Consider the following 23098-nt stretch of genomic DNA (forward strand, 5'->3'; position numbering starts at 1 on the left):
ACAAGCCTTCTGTACCCCTCCTACTCCCTCTCCTTCCCTTTTGTACTAACTGGCAAACCTGCACTGTTGCATTTTTCAAAATGGCAAAGGCAGCAGAGAGCAGATAAAATGTGTGCAGTGGCTCTTTAGTTTTTTGGGGACTTGATTCCCCGCACCACAAAGGATGCTGTGGTCCTGTGCGGTGGAATTGCTCATTGTGTTGTGTGTGCTGACGCTTGCCAAGACGACTCTCAGGCAGATTTTACTTTGACATCAGTGAAAAGTCAGAACAATTAGTATTCCTGTTCCTATTGCCAAAATGGACTGAAAGAGACTGAGAGAATGAGAATGACTATAAACAAACCACAGTGCAGTGTCGGTTCACGAGTCAGTCAAAAGACATGACATCATTTTTCACACCCACAGCGCCTGTCAAAACGTAATTATTCTCATGACAAAGTTGGAGCCTGCCTCCAAAATAGATACACAGAGCAGATTACCATTTGGCCCCGGGAGCCTTTGACTCATCCCGCTAACCTCTTCCTAAAATGGAGAATGTTGTCTTGCGTCCGCTGATGTGATTTGTGGTCTGTTGCTTTTGGGGCTGATAACAGAGCGTGTCAAGCCGCTGCATGCCTCATCATTGACAGTGTAAGGCCGACACTGGCTGTCTGTCATCGGCGCACGCTGACACATCCTGGCTCACACCCACCCAGGCTGACTGAGGCATCGTGGGTAGAAGGCAAGGTGTCTCCTTTTGGACTCCCAAACACATTCCATAGTACTTAATCACCAGAGTTTGGATGATGAGTTGTGACTTGTGTGTGTGTGTGTGTGTGTGTGTGTGTGTGTGTGTGTGTGTGTGTGTGTGCGTGTGTGTGTGTAGGTGTGTGTGCGTGTGTGTGTGTGTGTGTGTGTGTGTGTGTGTGGGTATGACTTAAGTCACTTTCAAAACAAAAGCCATGTCCCCAATTGGTAAAAAGCAGATTTTTGGGTCAGTGGTTATGGTTAGGGTAAGTCTCCAGGAAATGAATATAAGTCTATGTAAATACCCCAAAAGTGACTTAAGTAAGACTGTGTGTGTGTGTGTGTGTGTGTGTGTGTGTGTGTGTGTGTGTGTGTGTACGATGACAGTTACTGGTTTATGTTTGCTAGAGTGAATAAATGAGTACACATTGGGCTTGAGTGTGTGTGTGTGTGTGTGTGCCAGCATGTGTTTTGTGGGACAGGAGCTCAGTGTGAGAGTAGATCAAAGTGTGTATTTTAAGTATGTGTGTATGTGTGTGTGTATGTGTGTGTGTGTGTGCGCGCTCAAGCATCCATGTATGTGTCTCTGGATGCATGCGAGCACTCATACACCTCTCAGTGCACAAATCAGGCTCACTTCCCCTCCTCTCATGCTTCCAGGAGGCTTCTCGCGGGGGACTGTGATACCCTCCTCTTCCCCACTCCGGCGTTCGAAAGCAGCGCTCTGCCTTTGTAGCAAATCCCCGGCTCCTGGACTGCCTGCATCCACTGGGGAGACAGAACACACTCTGCAGACAAGCATGAGAAACACCCAGACAAAACAGACTACAAACAGCGAGCAGGCAGGAGTACAGAAACGTTGATAACGTCAGTCGGTTTTTTCATCTTTTTTTTTCCACCCCCTCCTCTCCATCCGGCACTATCTGTCATTGTTTGTCATTTTGTCTTGGGCATTTCTGCTGTTCTGTGTGAACGTTCAGAAGTTTCCCATGGGTGCTGATGGGAAAAAAACAAAAAAACCCTGGCAACATTTTACACTCACCGAGCATTTTATTAGGAGCACCATACTAATACTGGGGTAGGTATCAGCTTTCAGCTCAGTGTCAACCGGCTACCAAAGTGACATCCACCTCCAGGTTTGACGTGTTGCATTCTGGGATGCTTTTCTGCTCACCAGTAGTAAAGAGGTTATCTGAGTTACTGCTGCCTTTCTGTCAGCTAGAACCAGTCTGGCCATTCTCCTCTGACCTCTCTCATCAACAAGGTGTTTCCGTCCGCAGAACCGCCGCTCACTGGATGTTTTTTGTTTTTCGCACCATTCTGTGTGAACTCTAGAGACTGTTGTGTGTGAAAATCCCAGGAGATCAGCAGTTTCAGAAATACTCAAACCAGCCCGTCTGGCACCAACAACCACGCCATGGTCAAAGTCACTGAGATCACATTTTTTCCCCATTCTGATGTTTGATGTGAACATGAACTGAAGCTGCTGACCTGTATTTGCATGATCTTATGCATTGCACTGCTGCCACATGATTGGCTGAATGGATAATTGCATGAATAAGCAGGTGTACAGGTGTTCCTAATAAAGTGCTCGGTGAGTGTATATCGACTACCCAAGGTTGCAAGACCTTGAGTCTCGCTCCCTCACCAACAGCGGCCTACCTCTCCCTTTCATTACCTCGCTCTTTGTCTTCCTCTCCGTCTCTCTCTCCCTCTCCTTTTGTCCTTTCCTCTTCCTCTTTTTCATCAAAACTTCAGCAGAACGGGAGCTCTGCGGTCTCCTCCTTTGCGCTGGGGGCAAAGGTGCTCTAGATTAAAAAGAACCTCGCAAATTGAATTCACACTTGATGAAACAAACAGATTTGCATGTGTCTATCCGCCTGAGACGGGGTGGCCAGCTCCAGGCAACGAACTGTCCCACCTCTGAACGATGTAATGTGCTAAACTAATTAATGGGCTGTTATTGGAGAAATGTGTCACGGAGTTCGAGGTGGAGCGACGCAGAGCGATGCGACCTCAGTCCAATAAAAGGTCGATATCCTTGCAAATCCTTGCTTGAACCGGGTCATTTCGGAGCCTAGGGAAAGTTTCCAACCTAAGTTTGGCAAACTCCATTTCCCAGCATGCATCAAGCTACCTCATTCGCATTACAGAAAATGGAGACTGATTCTGGCTCTGTTGGCCCTTCTTGTAAGAAGGCTTACGTTGTAGTTTCTTGCTCTTATGGTGGCAGTATGTACAGTATTCAGGCTGCTTTGAGGCCATATTGTAGTGACAGCTGTGCATTCGAGTTGACAGCTGAGTCTATTATCCTCCTCCCTTTTTTCATTAAAGGACGTGTTTCCTCACATTACATCAACTTAGAAATAACTGATATGCCGAGCCAATGAATGCATTAAAATTCCACATTCTCTCGGGGGTATTTTGTGGCGCGTTTTCGTCATTCATTACCTTCCTTTCCCTACTGGCGATGTTACGGAGTGATGAACCCTCACTAAGCTATTTCTGTAGCCGCTAACCCTAACCGCTCATGGCTATGTCCCGGGCCTGTTAGCCTAACGCTCTGTTGGCCTTCATGGCAGCCTCCCTGCTGGTTGCCAACAGAGGTCGGGTCGGGAGATGGGTTGGGCACCGGCGCCCACAGATAAACCCCTTCTTCTCTCCCGTGGCATGATGGGAAGGCCCGTGGGACCAGTGCGGGCAGACAGGCTGACGCGCCCAACCTCCCCCTCTCCGTCCCTGCAGCTATTTACCAGACGGAGGTCCCATCCAAGCAGGAATTTCACACCCTATTGACAATGTGGCTTCTGTCAGCTGCCTCCCCGGCACCCATTAACAGGGGCTCATCCTTCCTTCCGTTTCTTCCTCGCTGCCCTCTCTGTCTCTCTCCGTCTTATTTTATCCCTTCGCGGGGGGTTCTCTCCAGTGGCCTGTAAAAAGAAAAAAACAGGATCCGGACTACAAAATGGATGGGTGGATGGTTAGTCAGGGATGTGTGGCTGGGGTGTGGCTGTGTTTTTGAAGGTGTTTTCCGTTGGTTTAGCTGGGGGGGGGAAAGAGGTTGTTGGCAGGGTGGGTGTTGAAAACAGACAAATGGTCAAGAGTGTGGCCCCCCCTTGAAATGAGGTAAACTCTCCGGTTTTCAAAGGTAGGCTTTCAGATGACAGACGTGTGACTAATGTCGTGGAAAACACTTGGACAGCTTGTTTACCGGTCACTTGTGAAAACGGTTACGTTCTTAACACTGACTTTCCAATCCAGGTTTATGCTGTAATTTACCCAATAAGGTTGTTCACAGCTAACAGTTGTCCACTATTCTCATGAAGGTGTAAACCACTTTTGCCTTGCTCTTTGCAGGGGCGTCTGTCCATGTAGAATAGACTGAAATGTACCAACAATAGTCTAATATTACATGGACAGCTTTGATAAACATTTCCACATTGATTTTTCAAATTCTGTCAGCCTTGCATAAGGGCAACATGACGGTGACTATAGCCCCTTTCACACATGAAAAGTACCAGATTATTTTTTCTGTTAAAGATAGCAGTTTCTGTTGTTCATACAAGACATGCCTTTTTTAATGTAATGCTACCATCCACACAACACTGGTAATACCGTTAAAATCCTCTGTTGTCATTTCCCGGAAATTACGTTTAACTTTTGCGCCGGAATCGCTGCAGTTTGAAAACATAGCGGGTGAAGACGCTTCGTACACTGCTATGCTGCCAGTTATGCTACTCATATTTGGGACATTTTCGTGGCAGATATCATTGTTATTGCAAGTTTTCGACTCGCTGCGACTTTGCTGACAAAAAAGACTGGAGATGGAATTGAGGAGAAGTACTACTACAAACTGCAATTATCCAAAGCTACAACCGCTACCTGCAGCTAAGAGCTAAAGAGAGGAGAGAGGAGTGGACAGATTTTCCCAGTTGGACTGTGGATTCAAACCGGCAACCACCCAGTCACAGTCACTTGGACAAAAGCGTCCGCTAAATTCCTAGAATGTAAATGTAAGCCTGTTTCTCCGACCTTAAGTTACCTCCACCCAGAATATACAGTAGGCTATGTCCTGTTTCCTATAGAATGTATGAACAGGAAGCTGATAATACCTGTGTGTCAGTGTAGTGTAAACCGTGCCCCATCGCGATAATCCTGCCTCCACGATTGTTATTCTAAAAGGTGCCAACCTGGAATCCCCTGACTGCGACTGTTATGAAATGTCTCTCAGCACATTGTACCCGCTCCTGCCTGAGAGGGAAAGGGCACATCCTCTCCTGCAGCAAGACGTGTGCAGCGGGGGGGAGGGGAGCGTTGCTTTCTCTTCTTCTGTGTGTTTACGTGTTGGTGTAAACGGTATGAGTGAGAAGATTAAAGGTGCACTGCGTATGTTATGTTTTATACTTCACCTAGCAATCTATGGTATGTGGTGTGATCGATAGTTGAGTTAGGCTTAAAGCGGGGCCTGGTTTTCACTTGTTGAGATTCAAAGTTTCCAATAGAAAAGCATAAGTGTTGAGATATGATAGATGATCTGTAAAAAATCACACAAAGCCTTCTCCACCATTGCCAAACCAAGGATGATATTGTATTTTTTCTTTAACATACTGCATACCGATCTCACCATAGATATCCTTTTTTTTTTTAAGGGAATGCATAGTGTTGAACGCTGCTGCTGAATGATGATTAATTGAGGAGTTCATTTCCAAAACATTAAATATCCATTATGGAAAAAGATCCTTATCTGACGTTCATCATTCAATATCTCACACAGAGGATCCAGTCTGTACTGTAAAAGTAATTTTACATTTATCATTTTGTAAATCATGGACTTAAGTTACATACTATCCTTTACATAGTACCACTTTGTTTCATTTTTGTGCTACCACTTTGTAAGAGTAGGTGTCACTTTTTTTCAAATGGTCAATATCTCCTTTTGGAATGAAACAGTTCATTTAATGCCGATTTACAGCAAATTCACAAAAGGTGTTGTATCCGAATGCGTCAGGCCAGTAGTGTGTTTTGCTGGTTCTCTTGCTTGAGACAAAGTCAAATCTAAAACCCTCATATGGTATGCTACTTGAAGCTCGACTAAGACCATATTGCCATGGAAACAGAATATTTTTTGGTCTCATAGAGGCAATTTTTTCTTTTTTTTTTTCTTTGCTTCTTCGAGAGAGACAGTTTGAACACACTCATAATGGGGAGCTCATCTCTGGCGCACATGACGCCCAATAGTACGGGTTCTGGGTGGTAGGGGTGCGTTTAGTTTACCTTAAACCTGATTAAAGAAGGGGTCGGGGATGGCAGAACCAGCCAAATGAGATGGAGGGAAATTGGTGGAGGGAGAAAGAGTTAATTAGCTTAATAAGATTGGGGAGACAGGGAGTGGTCGGAGCGAGGGAGGAGAGCGGGGGCTGGGGTGGGGGTGGGGTGACTGTGGGTGCTGCTGTGCCGTTGCTTGTCTCTGGAACATGCCAGAGGTGCTATAGGGGCGCTAATCTGGCAAATTGAAAGGCGCTCACTGGGAGGGGCGAGGGGACGGGAGTGGCGCTCGGGCTCCCATCCCTGGAATGAGAAAAACAAATTGAATTTTTGTAGCCGCAGAATAGTCCCCCCTTCCGCCCTACGCTCGTTTCCCTGATTGAATTTGTGCCTTGTGCACAAGCCTGGGTATAATTGCGTAATGGGGGAAGAGAGGGGTGAGGAGGTAAAGATAAGTCCAACTATTTGTAGGTGTGGTGATGTAGCCTATCCTCACCTTGGTCTCAGTTATGTTATTTAAATAACGCTCTGGTCTGGTGCTCGGTTCCCCCAAAGCATCCTTAGATTAACTTTGACCCTGCTCTATGCATTTACAGTGAACTTATGCCGTGTTCATGTCATATTGGAAAAAGTGTAAGAATGGGATGATTGACAACTTGGAAGCGTTCACATGTTAAACTCGTTGGAATGGCCACATCCAAAATATGTTTTATTCATTTAAAACCAACCATAAATGAACTGCAGCAGACATGACTCACTTTTCCTAATTAGAGTTGATTGTATTACTATGAATAACTGATCATTTTCATTTTTATTATCTTGGATTGCAGACATCGGTGGATTTGCTGCAGTGTTTACCGCTCGTGTTGACAAGCCAGGCCAAATGCAAGATATCGGATCTTACAAAAAATCCCACATATACTACTTGTAATTATCACTAGGAGGCTGATGTGAACAGGTTTTCCCAGTCCGCTGGTTTTATTCACAATAAATCCAACATGACATGAACATGGCATTAGACTCTATTGAAATGAATATTGCATTCCAAAATATCAGCTGGATCTACATTCTTATAAGTATAATATAATTATTTGTTGTCCCTGTGCCTTTCATGCTCCTACCTCCTTACCAAAGCGGTACTACATCCACAAGAGCCCAATCTACAACATCGAGTGTCCCCGCTCTCTGCCTTTCAGCACTAATCAATACTTATCAACCATCCCAAACTCTCATCTATTCGGACGATACGTCATTTCTGGTTTTAAAGGCCAGATCAGCTCGTTTACACAAGCACCTGTTTGATAAAATCACTATTCCCCCGGAGAGGTGTCTGCTCCGCCGAATCTGACAGCTTAAAAAAGCAGAGGCGGCCTCGTCTTTGCCCACGGGTGTCGTCAAATTAGTTACAATTATCTGCTTGTTGTCACAATCAGACACATTTTGTCCTCTGCCTCATTGGCAATAAAAAGGCCCGTTTTAGGTGAGGGGGCGAATGGTAAATTGAATTCTCAGCCTTAATTGCGGGGTCCTTGATGGATGAGGGTCCATTCAGATAGGTAGATAATGGATGAGCCGGGAGACGGGAAGAGGCGTTGCAGAGCTGCGTTTCTGATTCGCTATAGGAGAGGTTACCGCGGCGCCCCGAAGAAACCTTTGAATGGTGGGATGAGTTTGTCAGTTTGACAGGCTGGAGGAGATGAGGCGATCTCTGTGCTGGTTGATTTTCTGCTGGGTATATGCAGGGTGTGAGATGTGTTGGCAGTGACGTAACGTCTGAACTTAACTGATCTTAATCTTCACGAGAAAGATCCCGACGGCAGAAACAAGCCTCAGAGAACATAAAGATGTCACTGGGTTTTACAACATAGTTTGCTGCTGACAAGTGCAGAGTTAGGATATTGTTGCTCTGTGCCGGCTGTGATATATCTTGATATATAGCATTGTTTCAGCAAAATTCATGGCAGAGCAGAAGATGTTTGTTGTATCGTATTTTTCTCCTGGAATTGCTATTTTGCAGGATTTTTTATTTATTTATTTTTTCCTAAATTGAATTGATATTGGACAACCTCCTATAGAAGTGATGTTTGTATCAGACTTTGAAACATCAAAGCAATATGTAGGAGAGGCATACCTGCATTATTTATGCTTGTTTCATATGCAGACGTTGAAAACTTAACAAAGAATCAGTACAATATATAATATATGCCATTTGGTACCATAGAGTTCCATGAGTGCATACAGTTTTAACATCCGTACAGTGCAACAAGGCAATGCATACATATCCCTAAATACAGATTCACCACTCAAAATGAAATCGCTTTCTTCCTCTGTGATGTTTTATGATATTCTATGGAGGATCCAGCGGGTCACATGTGGCCCACTTTTAGCCTGACTCCATCCCTTTTAGATTAACACAAACCAAGCTTCCAAGAGAGTAGCCTAAGTAATAAGAGTCATTTTTCAGGCCTGAGTCATTATTCAGACTTGAATGCAGTGTAACACCACTCTTAAATTACTACTTTCCAACTCTCTGGATTCCCAGATTTATTGAACAACACTAATGTCGCAGCGAAAAACCCAGCCACCCAAGTTTAAAAGTGCAGTTTTTCACATCATAAAACGGCTGCTACATTGGAAAGCTTTTCCAGGTCTGAGCGCACTCTGATGAGAATGAGGTTAAGGCTAACTGGATTACGATGTCATCTATCTCTGACAAAGCCACTGTGTGGAGTTGCCAGTGGCTACCGCACAAACAAGGAGACTGGACACTATGCCAAAACCTTATGGCAGACATCAGCGATTCCTTCATGATTCCACTCTCTGCCCTGAACTCGCTCATTTTCGCCTCTAGTCTCTCTCCCTTCCTCTCTCTCTCTTATTCTCTCTCTCCTCTTCTCCTTCCAGCGACTCTACAGTATGTTGCCCTGGAAAAAAAATGCATATACATATATATAATGCACTGCATGATTCAGTTACAATTTCCATTGTAAATGCACTGATGTAAATGTGAAAAGTAACTTGCTGGCAAAAAAAAATATAAAAGGCTGCATTTCATTATGCAAAGAACTCAAGGAAAAGAAGTTGGCAACGATCTGCTATTTGGAAGGTCGGACTTGGCTCATTATGCGGTGTGTATTAGTGAGCCGACACTCCTAACAGGTTGATGGAGGCATTTCTGAAAAAGCAGAATGCCATATAATATGGGTTCCCTTCCATATTTCCTCTTCAAGTTAGACATTACAGCAGACATGTTATCAGTGGGTTCGATCTGCCTCCAATATGTTTCTTTGTAACCATGTTTTGGTTCTATTCCCTGTGTCACTCATGCCCTCTTGTCAGCTGTTTTTTTGGGGTTTTTTTGTCCTGTAATGCGGATCAGTCTGCATCCCAGCAGGCAACACAGGAGCCTGGGTCTCCACTGGCATTGGAATCTCTTTACTGCCTTTCCATGGTGAAAATAAACAGCACTCGCTCCCATTATGTGGCAGTCAGTAAAACGCACATCCATCGCATTAAATAGACCACAGACAATAAGACCGGGTGTCAATCAGATGGAGAGGAAGACGCCAACGGGGTGGAGGAGAAGAAGGAACCTGAATTGAAAATTCTCCACTTGAAATTCCAACTTTGGATTTAAATGTCTGAGTGGAGGCTCAGCGTGGATTTGTCATTGAAATGCAAACCGTTTTGCTGGCAGTGCTGTGTACTAAGGGCTGAAAATTAACATAAGTTTTGATTTTCAACGCATAAAAAAAAGATGGCTTTTTCAGTCAACATGCCAGGCTGGAAAATGCATTTATTCAGCATGCAGTCATTCATTATTCATGTTATATGTGTACACCTCATAATTGCTTTATTCAAAGTCAGGTCTTGTTTCGGCGAGGGGCCTTTTGATGGCTTACAGATTAACTCCTTGAAATTTGGCCGCTTTGGCTGTAATGAGTGTCTAATGGACACCTGCACTCATTCTGCTGGGGAGACCAGCCATCCAAAAAAGAGCTTGGCGACTGTCCCTTTGAAATTGAGTCACACAGGACGTCCTGGTGGCCAAGTGGCCAAGTGGCTCGCACATCCTGTCTGATCTGTCACCTCAGGTTTCAGGGCCCACTCTCCATTCCAGCAGTCTGGTTCACAGGACGAGGCTGTCTGGTATTGTAAAAACCTCTAACCCCGGACCATTTGTACCTGTTTGTCACCGCAGTAAAGACCAGACTCACCAGACACACGCTGGATATGGCTGACATCTTTGGAAGTGGCAAGAGACGAGGCATTTCCTCCCAGATTTAAAGACACTGCCACTCCTCCTTTAACCGCACTGTCAGAAGTGATTCCCTCCACATGTAATTAAAGAGAGAAATTGGTCCAAGCCTTTAGAATTGGGGAGGAGATTATTTTATCTGGTTCCCCTGTGTTCCTTCATTCTTTCATTTTTTTCTGGATGACTACATTCCTTGAATATGATGAATGGGAATGCAGCAGCCCAGTAATTTCATTCTTAAACTACCTTAATCATGGCCGTTCTATTATTTCTCAGAGCTTTCAGAAATGCCGCTGAAAATTTTTTTTGGAACAAAGCCGCTGGCATTACAAAGTCACACCGGACCTCGGGGCTATCGAGACCAAGAACAAACAGGCTCCAGAATTGAGTTGATACATACGGAGGGTTGAATTTATTCCTTGACAAAATTCAAACCAACGTTCACATGGAGAAGAAAAAAAAAAAAAAACAGCACGGTTATTACCTCCCTTTTATGTGCACTTTGCATTTCAAAGGCACAGCTTTCCCAACTTGTCACAACCCAGTTAACAGTTTAATCCCGACAAAGCACGACTGAGTCACACGGCCTTTCCTTTGTGAGTGGACTTCTAATATCCAATGGCCGGACAGTAGGGAAGTGATGAAATCGGCAGGAAGGGATGGAGGGGAAGGGGGGGGGGGGTGAGGGGGGGGGGGGGGGGGATCTGAGGGACTGGCTTTATCTGCCAGAAGTCACGCCGAGCGATCGCCATCAATGAGGCGAGGAGATTAGCGCGGGCGTGTGTGGGTGGGGGGGAGCGGGGGAGGGTCAGGCGTCAGAGACTGCTGGAAGCCAGGAGGTGGGGAAGGAGGTGAAAAAGAGTGTGTGTGTGTGTGTGTGAGAGCGTGTGTGTGCATGTGGGTATGTCTACAATGAAGCAGGGAGGTTACAACCGATGTGTCTGATCCCATTATACTTAACCTCAATGCATTTTTCATAAACTACTCCCATTATTATCTATCCATCACCTCCAACACCGAGATTCCAAAAGTCAAGAGTTTTCCTTTTATCTAAAGCAAGATAAATGTGAAGCGGTGATAACGTATGAGACAGAACATTAATAAGTCATATCTGCAAGACAGGAGGCGGCTCTACTGTAGCTCAGGTGGGAGGAAATCACCAAAGCAAGTGGAAATCATCTCATCTGACTGGGATATTTATCTTCACAAGCCATAAGAAGCTTTTTTAATTCACATTTGGTCCATGTTTCCATTTTATTAAACTTTATATATTTTATTTGCAGCATGATAACTGTACTTGTGATTGTGATTGTGTGTGTCACTAGCAAGAGGTGGTGTGAATGTAGGTGTAGGAGAGAGAGAGAGAGAGAGAGAGAGAGAGAGAGAGAGAGAGAGAGAGAGAGAGAGAGATGTTTGGACTCACAGGGAGAGAGAGCAAGATGGGTGGCACAGCTAGGGAGTAGTGGTGTGTGTGTGTGTGTGTGTGTGTGTGTGTGTGCGTGAGTGCCAGCCAAGGTGAATTGGCTTAAAAAACCCAAACAGAGTCACATAATATATATGAGAGAGAGAGAGAGAGAGATAATTTGCTTTCTTCACATGGCGGCCATATTTGATTTATGTCATAGGTCTATTTGGGTTGCGACACCCTACCCGGAAGAATGTGTTTTGTCTTTGGACAAAAAATTACAATATAGGCTACATCAAGCATCAGGCAGATATATTGCACATGTTTCTTTTTATTATATTTTTCTTCACATTCTGTATTGTAAATATCTCTTTTTGTTTTTTTATATATTTATATTCTTGACTTTGACTTACAGTACTTGTTGTGCTTTTTTACTTCTACTTCCTATTTTTCTCCATGTTTATTGTATGCACCTACATACCAAGGCAAATTCCTTGTATTGTGAACTTTACTTGGCAATAAACCTGATTCTGATTCTGATTCTGATTCTGATCAAAATGATCCTACAGTATCATTGAAAGGTGAGTAGAGCAGAAGGTAAAATAACCCACAAAGGTCCAAATCAAAGGCTACAGCAACTGAACTGAACATCCATGATGTTGATCCATAACGTTAGCTTATAGGTTAGCTGCCTTCACTAATGTTGGATACTTCATGTTGTTAAGGTTATATTTATCTCCAAACCAACCAAGGTTGATTTCATATTAATCCTCAGTTTGAACAACCTTAATCTTTAGTATTCATAATATGCTAATATTATGCTTTATCCTTTGTGGCGCTTCTTAGACAGCCAAACTGTTTTATGTTAGCTGAGCTGTGTCTGCTAGTTAACACTAGTGTGACTTTAGCCGGTGACACTGCAAGGTTATTAATGTTAAAACTAGCTGTCAGCTACAACTTAAGTCAATGGTCTTCAATCCTGGGCCTCAGGACCCAGAGCCCAATGGTTTTTATTCTAGCCATCTAATCAGGTACTATTTTCCACCTGGGAGGCCAGATTAATGCAATTAGCTGCAATTTACTACCTGGTATGATAGAAAACCAGCAGTACAGACCTAGTCTGGGTCCTGAGAACCAAGACTAAAGACCACTACTTACATAATTCAATCAATAAAATATTTCTGATTCTGATTCTGATTCTGAAGGGTTAGGCCTGAATTGCTGTTGGCTATGGCACTGTCATTTTTACAGGCGAATCAAGTGACCTGGTCCTGAATTGATTCACTACTATTGGACAGCCTGAAAGAAGTTAGTTAAAAGGATCAGTCTTCCCACCATTAGTAAATTTTAATTTTTTGTCCATAGATCGGTTGAGTTTGCCTCTGTTTACTTCGCTGTGCAAGTAATGTTTCCTCTTCCAAGTCTGACCCAAATCAAATACGGCCACCTTGTGAATAAAGCAAATGGGAAGGAAAAACAAAAGTAGGAGAGGGAGGTAGTGTGTGTGTGTGTGTGTGTGTGTGTGTGTGTGTGTGTGTGTGCAGACACATTTACAAAGCATAGTTGCAAAGGCTTATCCTTCTAATGAGTGGGGTTTGTAACAGCATAAGAAAATAAGAATTTAGACAACAGTAAAATATTTGGTAATACTTTATTCGGATAGTCCAATGTTGATACTCAACTATCAGTTGACAAAAAGTAGATGTTCAACAAAATGTCACTTTTTATCACTATTTGTTCACAGACTATGTAACCCAAACCCTAACTGGCCTCATTTTTAAACCTAAACCCTAACCCTAACCCTATTTCTAACATTAACCCCAACCCTAAGATTAACCCTAGCCCAGACATTGAATATCTATTGACTACTTTTCACACAATTATGAATATCACTTGAAACTAGACTTTTTAGTGACACATTATAGTCACTTGATAGGAAGTTGAGTATCAACATTGAAGAATCAAAATAAAGTGCAACCAGGTATTTGAGAGTGGAAATTAGTTCCCATTCAATTACATTCAGTTTTCAGTATTCAAGACCTCAGCAACACATGCATATGCACCGGTACACAGCATACAGTACATTAAATATTACTGCGCAGTTCAATTCTACAGGGTATCACACCAGGAAGTTTGAACCTTATCAGAATTAATTAGACCTGCACACTCCAAATTCATCAGCTCATTCCATATGCTGTTGAATGTCTGCAAAGTGTCAAGTGATGGCTGGATAATTGAACAGGAGGGATATTACTATTTCAATAGGAGACATCAGGAAATCAAACCATGTGGCAGGTTGTGTGAGTGAAAGGAAGAGGTGAGGGTGACTGGGTGTGTGTGTGTGTGTGTGTGTGTGTGTGTGTGCGTGTGTGTGTGTGTGTGTGCGTGTGTGTTAGTGTATGTGTGGAGGTGATTGTGTATGGGTTCTTTTTTGTGCGTGTATGTGCATACATTTGCATGTCTGTGCATGTGAATGTGTGTGTGCATATGTGGGTGTGTGTGTGTGTGTGTGTGTGTGTGTGTGTGAGAGAGAGAGAGAGAGAGAGAGAATATATAAGAAAGGGAAAGAAGTGGTATGCAAAACATACCAGATTGAGAAGCTGATCAGAGAAGAAATGCAGAAAGGATTCATGTTTACATACTTGCAAGAGACCTTATATGTTTGTGTGTGTGTGTGTGTGTGTGTGTGTGTGTGCCAGTGCAATACGGAGCAGCATTTCCATGTCTACACTTCATTCAGCCAGGCACACACACACACACATCCACAGGACCTTAGTCACATCTACTCCCTCTTGTCAAGTTTCAATGCGGAAAACAATATCCATAATGAACTATGACTAGACTAGAGTTGTGCGGTTTTTTGTTTGGCTTGGACACGGAGGAAATAATTAAAATGAGCGCTACCGCAGATTCTGAAGTGAGGGGGAAGTGACCCAATCCCCTCCTGAAGAAGAAACAAGTTGCCGCTCCGCTGCACCGCTGAGGCAAAACAACACAACAATCCTCCCCATTCATGTTCTTGTTGTTTCTGCCTCGTTGTTTTTTATGTCCGCATTTCCATATCAGTGTAGCGCAGCGCAGCGCTATACTGGACTGTCACGCCGACTCACTTCCATTGTTGAGCAGCACAACAGCTTGACCATTAGTGCCGTCCACCTGCGACGACGGTCACTGCCCCGAACCCTGACCTCTTTGGAAGTGGACTTGACCTTTTGACCCCTCCCCAGCGACCTCGCCCGGTCACATGGTTGGCTAAGCCGTGACCCCTCGCGACCCCGCTGGCCGGCGGGGGGGACAACTGTGGCAGGGAGGTCAGGCAGAGCTACCGCCAGTCACATTTTACACAACCTTAACACTTGGAGCTGCTGGGTGAAGCAAAGCATGCTTAATCAGTCCTGATGTGGATTCATCAGGACTGAGGAGGGTAAGACCGTGTGAGAGCCTGAGAAAAAAACACGTATCTCTAAAAAGGCAGCCTTCAGGACCAAGCTTTTGTTATTTTCTCTCATTTTTAACTGTATATTTCTCTGTAAATCAGTGTGATGACCCATTTTGTTGAAAACACTTCATGAAAACACTTATTGATGTTATTTTACTTTCTCTTTTAGTAGTTATTATTGTCTTTGGACTTTCATTTATTTTAACTGTAAAGCACTTTGTAACTGTGTTTTGAAAAGTGCTATATATATATTATAAATTGTACTTTCCTTCACTTGCCCCTGGATTATTCACATTTTAGTGGCCATTTTCAATTGTGTGGCTTCGTTCCAAAATCATAAAACATGCTTGACAAGAACAAGGGCAGCTGTTGTTTGCAGTAATAAGAAAGTGGAAAATTTGATTTCCATCTGACTATCTGTCTGCCTGTCTATTGCACAATATTGACACATTTATTTCAAAAAATGCAATAGCTTTGCTATATTTTCTACAATGTTCTATATTTTTCAGTGTATTGGGCTTTCATCCAAAGTAGTATGACTGTAATACAATCACATAATACCTAATATCCTCTCTAATAAATGTTGTGGTCTTGAAAAAGACTTGTCCAGACTTGGACTGGACTCCCTCTGGTATTGGTGTTGACTCGACCGGACCTGGTAATGGTCCTGATTGGGACTCTAAGGTGGTCTTGGCTTCAACCACAGACCATACAGTTTACCCCCCCACACACACACACATGCTAACAAACAGGCATATGTTTGCTCTGGAATATATATACGTGCTTATGTACACACACAATGCATACATTTTTATTAAATTTGTTACTCCAAGAGACGCAAATGCACACACATACTCAGACACAGACGCACACACACACACACACACACACACACACACACACACACACACACACACACTTATTACCACAATCAAGGCCTGCCAAAGTTAGAACTCTGCGCTGAGAACTGAACCCAAGCAATCCAGAACAGAGAGTGTTTCAAGAAATGAACCTGACATTTATTGAATCAAATTGAAATAAAAATAGTGAAATAGGAGCCAGCCCTCTCTAACCTTCTCTTGGCCTCTCACAAAGATTTGAGTTGTTAGAGGAGTATTCAGTGTTCCATAGACATTTCTCCACAGCCACACACACACACACACACACACACACACACTGATACGGCCCACCACAATGTGCTGCTCTGCACAAATTGTTACATATTGCTGCAGTTACTAGGTACAGCAGAAAAGGATTTCACAGAGCACTTAGATAAAATCCTTACTTATTCCCCATAATCCACCATAGACTGAATGTTAAAGGGTCTTCAGGGTATTTTCCCTCAGGGCGAGTTCACTTTATACCCAGATTAGGCTCAGGCAGGGCGTCAGACTACTTTGAATGGAGATTTTTCACCGAAGTGATGAAATGGCCTAGTTTAGTCTGTGTCCAGTTGTGAGACTCCTCTATTCTTTATGGGTTGAAAGACCTTTTTTGCTTTGACTTATTAGTTTGACTTGGCATATGCTAAAAACAGCAGGATCCCCAAATGCAGACGAGCCCCAGTGGCACAAAATCAGCGCCGTGGCACTGGTTTCCTTCACAGGAATAAATACAGTGTGATATTGGGGTCAGTGCCACCGGCTACAGCCAAACGTTCAGAAAAACATGACTGTTTTCGTTTCTCTGCGTTCGCTTTCTGAGCTACGTAATTAGCCCTGTCGTCTCTATCACACAGCCGCTGCAGCCGAGCCAACACAAACGTACAACGGCAAATTGAAATTGGGTAAAAAAAGAAATAGCTTGGCTCACAAGCGCATAAAATCCCGCTAGGAGGGGATCCAGTCTGCTTTCTTTGTTCACAGTGTACGCTGCGGAAAACCGTGGATTGCCCCAAGGGCCTAATTCTCTCGCTGTGTTGTCAGTGGAAAGGACGGGTGGGTGGCACGGGGAATGCCGCACAAATGACATGCTTGTTTACGCTGCTTGGATGCAAATGATAGACTGAGGTCACAAACGCGGAGAGACTCTGAGACAAAGGCGTCTCACATGCAGCCGCGCTCGCTGATGAGATCGGAGGCTTCGCTCTGAGGTTCGTCTCGCAAACGCACTCCCGGAGGGGTGCGTTTGATCTGGCCCCTCCTCGCCCCCGGTCTGATGCGTGCCCGGGGCCCCCGCTCCATTATGTCCGCATCTTTCCTTGCCTTGCTCTGCATCGTTACAAATTCTGATTCTGAAAGTTCAAACAAGCGCTCCCCGAGGAGGACGGATGATTCCACAACAGAGAGGGAGAGAGAGAGGGAGAGAGAGAGAGAGAGAGAGAGAGAGAGGGCGCCCCGCTGAGACTTCCCCTGCTTTTCTGGAGACGGGTAGAAGAGGGCGGGGAGAGAAGGGGGGGGGGGGGGGGGGGGAGTTGAAGAAAGAGAGGAGAGAGGAATTTTTGAGTAGTTGATCATCCTCGCATCTTCCCTGCAGCTGTGCAGCGGGACGGGCCAGAGCTCAGAAGTTTTTTTTTAAGTGTCTGTCTGTGTGTCGTCCGTCTCTTTGAGTGTCAAACACATGGAGAGAAGTTAGTTTGGGGGGGGGGGGGGGGGGGGGGATGTGGATTTAGGACATGGTTGTTAAAGGATGACATGAATGTTGACCATATTCTCACAGCACACAAATTGAGTACTGCTCTGATTCTCTCTCATACACTCTCTCCCTCTCTCTTCACACACACACACAAATACAAACAGAGAGCACGATGCACACTGGCCAGGAATAAATGCAGGGGAGCGCAAACAGTCATAGGAACTGAGGCAGGCAGAAGAGAGAAAAAAAGGACGCCGGTTTGGTGGAAAGTCCGCCTCATTGTTCCACCATCGCTACACCCTCGTTCTCCACCTCTGCCTGCTAGCACTAAATGAGCCACATCACAAACAGACCCGGACCGACATGTCAAGTGCATCAATTTCAGTAAGTGGAAAGATGACGAGAGACAGATGGAGAACGGAAGGAGGAAAAAGACAGGCAGACAGACAGAGAGGGAGACGGAGAGGGAGAGCAGACGCCCATGTCAAGTCCGTCAATTGTAGGATGTGGAGAATTGATGAGGGACAGCCAGAGAGAGGGGTTGAAGGAGAGAGAGTGGGAGAAATAGACGGAGGACAGGGAGGGAGAGACAGAACGAAAGGGAGGAAGACGGAAATAGAGAGAGACCGGGCCTCCGTGTCAAGAGCGCCAACAGCAGGAAGCGAAAATTTGACGAGAGGCAGACAGAGAGACGGTGGTGGGCAAACGTTGGCGAATTTGTGAGTAGATGGATGTCACTCCGCCGATTGCTCAGCGCATATTTCCATGCTTTAAACTCTGTTGTGTCTAAAAACTTGAAGAGAAGAGTGAGCGATAGATTGCTTTTCCCCCCACGAGGAAGAGATGCGGCCCCCCGTGTCACCGAGACAAATTCCTGTCCGGTAAACGATTAAAGCGTTTCTGATTCCGAAACGACAGCCGGTTGAGTGTTTATGCGCTTCATCATGCCAACCTGGGAGATATGAAGACATCGAGGGAGGGATAATGAGCACATCAGAGCCGCATTGTCCCCAAAGCACTCCGCTGTCCCTTGGGGGGGAAAAATCAAAATACCAACAATGTCTCAATAAAGTGAGACTAAACTGAGCGATTGTGTGTGTGGCATTTCGAGCGATTCCTGTCACCGGATCTGACTTTCGTTTACGTCGGACAAGCTGTTGTTGGCTGTTTGCAGATGATGGGAGAAGGAGGGGGGGTTGGTGTAAAAGAAAGAGGGGAGAGGAAGAGAGGGGGGGGGGGGGGGTCCCATTCCCCAGGAGAGTCTGGCTAGGCATTAATCTTCTCCCTTTGACAGCTCCCTGAAAGTTTCTTAAGAAGGACTGTTTCCTTGAGCTATTATAATGCTTCAGTCAAGCACAACCCCTCTGCTGAATTGGGGGGGGGGGGGGGGGGAGAGGAAGAGGTAGAGATGTTTTAGGGAGCTCAGGATGGGAAGATAAGGGATCATTTGTGATGTGTCACATGAGGCAGAGAGCAAGGGGTGTAATGAAATGATTGGAAATTATGTGGAATTCACAATAATTATGCCGCTTTGAAAAAGGTCTGTGACCGTGAAACGTTGCAATGAATTGAGATTTGCAAGTAGAGCCTCATATTGATGTTGCTCTGTTTTTTTCCCCAGCACCCATGACTGAAACTGTCAGGTGTGCACATATTTTATTTTATCATAGAATTCACAATAATTGACATGAAAACCTCATATCTAATGATTGAAAGTCAAAACTTAATTTTACTATAATCAAGTAAAATAAGAAATAAGAATATGTAATCGCAGCAAGATAAGAAATCCACACTGTAAATATTAGTCTGATTTCTGAGGATTTTACAGTTGCATGCCTCTGAATGTTTTGTCCCTTGGTTGCCAAGACAACACAAGCTTTTTACTTATTCCCTCACTAAATTTCTCTGGCTGTACATTTGCCCCAAAATGAATCTTTCTAAAATCTCCCCAGACCTCTCTCTCCTGTAACAGTCACTTTAAGGCAATATCCAAAACAGCATACTTTCACCTTGGAATCATTTCCAGGATTCGGCATTGCTTCACCTCTACTGACCTAGAAAAAATGATAAATATTTCTGTTTTCGTCCAGAACTGATTACTGCAATATGCACTACTCCCCAAGTTGTCCCATTTCCACCCTGAGAAAACATCCAACATATTCAGAACTCAGCCACAGCGCAGCCACAACACTCACACAAACCCAAATAAATTCACAAATTCATTAAGCCAATCTTAGTCTCTCGTTACCGGCTTCCTGTAAATGCACATATTGATTATAAAGTCCTTCTTCCGACTTAAAAAGCATTCTGTGACCTCGCTCCATAATATATCACCAATTTACCTGAACAATTCCTATGAGCATGTGTGTACTCTCCAGTCACAGGATGCAGGACTCCTTTCCATCCCCCTAACCAGAAAGAGAGCAGTTTGAGGTATAAAGCCTCTTCCTCCCTTTGGAACAAGCCTCCTCCTCATGTCAGGGAATCAGACTTATCAGTCTTAGTATTTAAGTTCAAACTGAATAAACTGAAAACCAGTTTATTTAGCACAGTTTACAAACGATCTCAACTCCCACCTTACCAGCCATTCATTTTCCTGTTATTTCCCCACAGTCTGTCATTTATTTATTCTCTGCTCCTGGACTGACCTGGTACTGCCCAGTGCTCTCATATCACCCCCCCCCCCCCTCTCTATTCTTCCAGTTTTCTTCACTTATTTCAAGAAAACTACCATTTTAGGACTCAATAATAGAGCAAATTACTTGCTAAAATGAAGACTTTTTGCAGCACACACACACACACACACACACACACACAGGGCCCATATTTTGTTTTTAGCTTTTATCTGTAAAAATGCCCTTTGCTCTGTGCACAGCCCTTTGCGATGACCCTGTTCTGGTAAAAGTGTGATATAAACACATTTCACTTGACTAATCCATGTTTAAGAGAACAGAAAAAGATGTTTCTCTCGGCTTAAATAAGCTCACATTGATTCACAAACACTCGCTCGGCTAATATCCACAGACCTGCGTGCCTCTGCAAACATCACAGTAATACAGGTTCTCTCTCTCTCTCTTTCCTATGCATGAAGGCTGTCGCACGCCGACACCCGCTAATCTCTAAATCTCCTTATCTCTTCCTCTCTCACTCTCTTCTTCAAACACATGTAGAGTGACATGTCTATCGTGTGTTCACTGTCGCTTTGCGTTGTATGTGAGGTCTTGTCCTTGCACCACACCTGTCATTATGTACTGTGACATGTTACTCAGTAATGCATTACAGTAATGTGATTACTTTTTTCCAGTAACGACTAGTGAAAGGGATTACGATTCCAAATTCAGTAATTACATTACAGTTACTAATCCCAGTAACGCTGCTGCATTACTTAAATCTTAATCCCGCTTCAACCTTTTCTTTTCTCTCCTTTTCTCTTTTCTCTCCTTTGAAATTGTCAACATAAATTGGATGTTGTCAAAAAAGACAGCATCCAATTTATCAAAGCATCTGATACGCAACACAGCGATGTGAAACTCAGGGGGAAACAAGGAGCCTCTACTGCCAATGAAACGGATAATGTAAAGTAATGTAATGAGTAACGTAACTATTTACTGCTCCTGATGAGTAATTAGTAAAGTAATTGAAGAGTAATTGATTACATTTTCTGAGTAACTTGCCCAACACTGATGCTGTTGATATATCTGTGCACTAAAAAGCCACCAAAACATGTCTGATTCCAATTCCCATCCACCCCCACACACACACACACACACACGCTGGCAGAGCAGTCAGTGTGGGCTGTCACACACTGTCCTTCATGCATGGAGAGACCTGGCATACTGCCCCATCCCCGCAACCCCCCCCCCCCCTCCCGCACAGTTATACCCAACTTCATACTTCCGCTGGCCCGCAATTTTAAAATTCACCACGGCTCGCAGAGGAGGGTCGGGGGGCGGCTGACCGGGCCGGGTATAGCGTCAAAATCAGACGACAAATTAGTTTCTTGACCCCCCTCCAGTTCAAGGACGGCAGTTGCTTTCCCTGGAAGAGCGGCGACGGTGACGACTTGACGAAGTGGAGAAAGAGGGGCGGAAGGAAAGAGAGAGAGAATGTAGGAGGAAAGGAGACGGAGGTAGAGAGAGAGGACACATGGAGAAACGGGAGAGCAAGAGGATAAGAAGAGACGAAGAAGACAATGAGAGAAAGAGGGGAAGAGGAGTTGGAGGTAGAAGATGGCGTGAGGTTATAAGGAGTGGGCGAGGAAAGGAGTTAAAGTAAAAACTGTGCAGGATAGCAGTCCTATAATTGCTCGGTCTGTGGCTGTGTCTGTGTTCTGCTTGCCAGATGCTCCTAAAAAGCAGTCGGGGCATATTGTTGGCATAATCAAGCGAGTGAATGCAGGCAAGTGTGATGAATCACCTTGGAACAGATGAAAATTAGATGCTGTTGAATCACGATGCAGGGGTAAACTAACACATTCAACCAGTGACAGAATAGGATTTCACATGGTCCTGTATGGCTGTACAGGTAGAAAGCAAAGGTTATTTCCACCCTTGATAAAAACGTATGCACTCATGGTACTTTAAGCCACTTTGGATAAACACATCTCTCAAATAGCAGATAGACATTTCCATAGAAGAACTTATACTATAACTCAGACAGAGAGACATGGAGAGTTTGGTCAATTTACCCGTTAAGTGATGAGAACAGACACACAAAATCATCCATGTGTCGCTGGTAGATTGTTTGCTTCTGTGCTAAAGTGTTAAAATGGATTAACACTTTAGCTACACTATGTTGAGTGATAGACGACTACCATTATCTCAAAAGTGGGGAAATGAGAACTTGTAGCAGCTCTAAAGCTAAATGGTGAGTCATTTTAAATGATATGCCGCTATGTCTGGCAGTTTTGAGTAGGAGATTGGTAAAGTTTACACAAAATATGATACAAAATGATGTTTTGAAATAGCAGGCACTACTTTCCTTGTTTACATGGAAAGTGGAGGCGGTGGGCGATGGGAGACTGTGTGCAGCAGATTTTGGTGTCTGCGTTCTCATAACTTAACAAATAAGTTGATCAATGGGCCAATCTCCCAAATGCTTCGACTCCTTTAACAGGCAAAATACGCTCTACATTCCTTACATGTAGATTCCCATTCAAATTGGGTATTTTTAGATCATCTGAGAACCTAATCTAAACAACGTTTTTGTGTTTTGGCTGCTATAAGCCAGTAAGAATGGGTAACTGTGTAATGCCGGGAAAGAGGAGATTCCATAGATTTGTTGGTTACAAGTAAATTTACTAATAAATAATATTTCTATCTATAAGTGCAGCAAGTGTTGCTGGAATCTCCTCTTTCCCAGTGTTACCTGTTCATTTCATGCACCTTGTGAATGGGTGTAGTTTTACCAGAATAGCTGGTAACACTTTACA

This window comes from Centroberyx gerrardi, chromosome 9, assembly GCF_048128805.1.
Source record: "Centroberyx gerrardi isolate f3 chromosome 9, fCenGer3.hap1.cur.20231027, whole genome shotgun sequence".
NCBI lineage: Eukaryota > Metazoa > Chordata > Actinopteri > Beryciformes > Berycidae > Centroberyx > Centroberyx gerrardi.